A 5,514-nucleotide genomic window follows, 5' to 3' on the forward strand; every position below is an offset into this window, starting at 1 on the left:
TGCTGCCAAATTATTTGTTTATCCTATTCACTTCCCCCTTTCTAATATATTATCTTCATGTCTTAACTGTTACATGCTTATTGATGCTTATTGATGAGATTTCATAATTGTATAGCCTTCTGTTTGACTTAGTTTGAGGTTTAAATATTGTTGAGTGTTTTTAGCTAAACTGTGAAATTTATATTCTTATTGTGTGAGTGGTACTAATTGTCTAGTGGGATCGGGTTGCGCGCCACAACAAAGAGTAATAAGAGTGGATAGGTGGGATTGTGTTACATGCTGTAACTGGAGGAATAAGGGTAATATATTGAGGAGTAATAACGGTGGACTAGTGGGATCGAGTTGCACGCCGCAACAAGGAGTAATAAGGGTAAATATTCATATTGTTACTGACTATATGGTGGGATCGGGATGGGCGCCGCATTATTTTGTTGTTTGTCTATTCTGCTGCTGCCGTGATTTCATTCTGTGGCATTGAAACTCTCTTAAGGATTGGTTATAGCTGAGTACTGGCAGGATAACTGGGTTCCATAATTACTTATTGCAAATTACTGTTCCATTTCATTTCATACATCCTTTTGTTTTATTATTGTGACGACCCGGCCGGTCGTCTTAAGAATTAACGCCCAGATCCCCTATTAACTGTTTTTCCCGTGTTTATTTCTGCTATTTTGATTTGCCGGGATGTTCGGCTTTAAGTTTCAGAGAGTTTTGGGACATTTAGTCCCTAAATGAGAGCCTAAGTATTGGAAATTTGACCGTAGTCGGAACAGTGTGAAGACGGCCTCGGAATGGTATTTCGATGGTTCCGTTAGCTCCGTTGGGTGATTTCGGGCTTAGGGGCTTGTTCATTGTGTATTGGAGGTCCGTAGCTAATTTAGGCTTGAAATGCCAAAGAGTCAAATTTTGAAGTTTCCGGTTCGATAGTGAGATATTGATCCGAGGGTCAAAATGGAATTCCGGAAGTTAGAGTAGCTCCGTAGTATTGAGTGTGATGTATGTGCAAAATTTTAGGTCATCGGACGACGTTTGATAGACTTTTTGATCGAAAGCGTAATTTGTGAGTTTTTGAACTTCTTAGGCTTGAATCTGATGTTAAATTGGTGTTTTGATGTCGTTTTGAGCGTTTCGAAGATTGGAACATGTTTGAATGATGTTTTAGGATTGGTTGGCATGTTGGTTGAGGTTTCGAGGGGCCTCGGGTGAGTTTCGGGTGCTTGACGGAAGTTGAATTTGGACTTAGGAAGATTTTGCATTTGCTGAACCTGTCATAATCGAATTTGCATATGTGGGACCGCAGAAGCGGGTATTGGACCGCAAAAGCGGAAATTTGGTCCATCTTCAGGAGCCGCAGGTGCGAGAAGGGTAAAGCACCTGCGAGATTGCAGGTGCGGAAAGTCTGTCGTAGAAGCGAAAAATTGATTTAATGAGAAGTCGCATAAGTGGGACCGCCGGTGTGGTCCTAGGGTTGCAGATGCGGTTTAACTGGGCAGAACATATAAATACTTGTCTTCGCGAATTTGAGTTATTTTCACCTCTTTTCAAACGGGAAGAAGCCTTGGGGAGCATTTTCAAGGAGATTTTCAGAGGAATTCATTGGGGTAAGGTCTTTGCTCCCTAAACTCGTTATTCGGGTGATTTTTATCATTATAAACATGAAAATTTAAGGAAAATCAGTGGTAATTTGGTGGTTAGGCCTTGACTAATTAGCGACCTTTGAGTGATGATTTGAGAGAGCACTTGAGGTCCGATTTTGGTACTTTTGGTATGACTGAACTCGTGAGAGTGTGAGGATTCTGGAAATGTAAATTTTACTCGATTTCGAGACATGGGCCCGAGGGGCATTTTTGTTATTTTACCTAATTTCGCGTATTAGCTTAGAATTTCTTTGTAAAATCCATTACTTGAAGTGCTATTTACATTATGAAATTGAATTGAATAAATTTGGGCAATTGGGAGTCGAGTACTCGTGCCAAGAACGTGGTTTCGGGTTGATTTAAGCTGGTTCGAGGTAATTGGCTTGCCTTACTTTGTGTGGGGGACCTTCCCCTTAAGATTTGGTATATTTGATAATTGAAATACCTTGTACGTGAGTTGACAAGTGCGTACTTGAGCTAATTGTTGAAAATCTGGTTTTCTTTAATTAATTTCAATCATGTTCCTTTTTCCTGTTTTATACTACTTTCAATTTTAGCCTGCTGTTAGCTTAGAAAAAACATGTTTAATTGATTTAATTGCTTATTTGCCTAAACTACCTTAATTGTATTATGTGAAGCATTTTAGGTTATAATTACCTATTTTACTTGGTACGAAATTGAGCTTAATTGAGTATTCTTTTTGTAAGCCTGGTGTGTGTTTTACTTTGGGACTACGGGACAGCATCCCAGGAGATCCCCTGTACGTATTTATGATTTGAGCTGAGGTGCGGGATACCGAGAGATCCCTGGAACGTATATTGAGGATACCAAGAGATCCCTAGAATATATAGAGGGTACTAAGAGATCCTTGGGATATTGAGAGATTCCCGGTTATTATTCTTGTGAAGAGTGATATTTCGTTGTGATTGTTTTTGTCTTTGTTCCAGTTATTGTATTCCTTATTATCCTGTATAAAATTATTACTGTCAACTTTCAACTGTATTGCTTATCTTATCTTGTCATCCCTTATATTTATTTAGTCTCAGTAGGTCCCTGACCTTCCTCGTCACTACCCGACCGAGGTTAGGCTTGGTACTTACTGAGTACCACTGTGGTGTACTCACGCCCTTTCTGTGCATGTTTTTCATGTACAGATCCAGGTACAAGTCGTTCGTAGAGACTTCGAGGTATATCTGTCGCGTCTGTAGATTGAAGAGTCACATTTCTACTCTCTTTTTTGTATTAGCCCTTCCGTACTTTGTGTCCTTGTTAGATATTTTGGAGTTAGACGTTGTAGACTTTCAAAGGCTTGTGATGATTAGATTCCGGGTTTTGGGAAATGTATTTAGCTTTCGAGAGTCATTATTGTGTATGCCAAGTGGCACTTTAAATTACTGTTTTAATTCACTACTTCGGTTTTAAATTATTTGTTCCGTAAATTGGTTTATTTTTTCACACTGTTAGGCTTACCTAGTCGTATAGACTAGGTGCCATCACGATGGTTCACGGAGGGCAAACCGGGTTGTGACAAGTTGGTATCAGAGCTCTAGGTTCATAGGAATCATGAATCACAAGATAGTTTATTAGAGTATCGTTGATCGGTACGGTGACATCTGTACGTATCTGCGAGAGGCTATGTAACTGTTAGGAAAATTCCACTTCATTTGATTTCCTTATCGTGCGACATTTGATGTCAAAATTCTAAATTTCTGTCTTCTATTCTCTCACAGATGGTGAGGACACGCGCTACCTGAGATGATCAGGCACCCGTGCCCTCTACTGTAGTCGTCATAGGCCGGGATAGAGGCTGAGGACGCACACGTGGTGCAGCTAGAGCACCTGCACGAGCTACCACCGAGGTACCACCAGTAGCTCCAGCCGGAGTTCAGGCACCTGATACGTCTACTGCTACTACTCCTCTAGCACTTTAGGAGACTCTAGCACAGTTTGTGAGCATGTACACCACTTTGGCTTAGGTAGGGTTGCTTCCCCTTGCTGCAGCTACATCTAAGGCCGGGGGAGGAGCACTAACTCTTGCCTCTCGCACTCCTGAGCAGCGAGTGCATGTTGAGTAGGTCTCTGAGATTATTCCTGTACAGCCTGTAGTCCGAGATCAGCCCGAGGATAGGGCAGCAGCTTCCGAGGATGAGTAGCTGAGGCTTGAGAGGTTCAAGAAGTACAAGCCTCCTGTATTCAATGGTTTAGCATCAGATGATGCTCTGTGATTTCTAGATAAGTGTTACCGTATTCTTCGCACCATAGGTATATTAGGATCGAGCGGGGTCTCCTTCACTATTTTCCAGCTTCGAGGAGCCACCTATGAGTGGTGGTGCATCTATGAGTTAGACAGTCCAGATGAGGCTGCTTCACTGACTTGGACTCTGTTTTCAGATCTGTTCCTGAGAGAGTATGTGCCTCAGAGCCTCAGAGATGCATGGCGCATAGAGTTTGAGCATTTGCGCCAGGGTGCTATGACTGTCTCAGAGTATGCAGTCTGTTACACTAGTTTGGCTAGACATGCCCCAACCTTGGTTTCTACTGTTCGCGAGAGGGTTCGTCGGTTTATTGAGGGGCTTATTCCCAGCATCAGGTCTAGCATGGCTCGTGAGTTGGAGATGGATATTTCTTATCAGCAGGTGGTGAGCATTGCTAGGAGGATTGAGGGTATGCATGCTAGGGAGAGAGAGGAGAGGGAGGCCAAGAGGTCTCGAGAGTCGGGCCATTATTTTGGTGCCCGTGCCCCAGCTGCAGGTCCTCATAGTAGGGGTTATATGAGTCGCCTTGTTCATTCAGCTCTTCCAGTAGCCAGTGGTATTCCAGACCCTCCTAGGCCTCATGAGCCTTATTATGCACCTCTGGTATCTACTGCACCTCCTACGCGAGGTTCTTTTAGAGGTCAGTCCGGTAGACCTGGCCCAAGCTAGTCACAACTGCCACATCCTCCCAAAGCTTGTTTTAAGTATGGTGACACATGCCATGTAGTGAGGGATTGACCTAGACTTGGGAGGAGTGTGCCTCCATAAACTTCTCAGCCACAACGTGCCCCGCAGAGTTCTCAGGCTATGGTTACAGCTCCAATTGCTACCACACCTACTCAGCCAGCTAGAGGTGGAGGTCGAGGAGGTAGAGGTCACCCTAAAGGGGGAGGCTAGGCCAGATACTATGTCCTTCCTACCTGTACTGAGGCTGTTGCCTCCGATTCTGTCATCACAGGTATTATACTAGTTTGTCACAGTTATGCATCGGTTCTATTCGATCCAAGCTCCACTTACTCTTATGTGTATTCTTATTTTTCTCCGTATTTAGGTGTACCACGGGATTCTGTGAGTTCCCCTATTTATGTTTCTACTCATGTGGGAAAGTCTCTTGTTATGGACCGCATTTATCGGTCGTGTTTGGTTGCTCTTAGTGATTTTGAGACCAGAGCCGACTTATTGTTGCTCAGCATGATAGATTTTGATATAATCCTGGGCATGGACTGGTTCTCCCCATTATGCTATTCTTGATTGTCACGCCAAAATCGTGACGCTGGCTATGCTAGGTGCACCACGTGTTGAGTGGATGGGTACTTTAGATCACACTCCCAGTATAGTTATTTCTTTCCTTAAGGCTCAGTGAATGGTTGAGAAGGGGTGTGATACGTATTTAGCCTATGTGAGAGATATCAATATTGATACCCCTTCAGTTTATTCAGTCCCAGTAGTACGAGATTTTCCCGATGTGTTTCCAGCTGATCTTTCGAGCATGCCGCCTAATAGAGATATTGATTTTGGCATTGATCTGTTGCTAGGCACTCAGCCCATTTCTATTCCTCCGTATCGTATGGCTCCTCTTAAGTTGAAGGAGTTGAAGGATCAGTTACAGGAATTGCTTGATA

The sequence above is a fragment of the Nicotiana tabacum genome, chromosome 20 (genome assembly GCF_000715075.1).
Source record: "Nicotiana tabacum cultivar K326 chromosome 20, ASM71507v2, whole genome shotgun sequence".
Lineage (NCBI taxonomy): Eukaryota > Viridiplantae > Streptophyta > Magnoliopsida > Solanales > Solanaceae > Nicotiana > Nicotiana tabacum.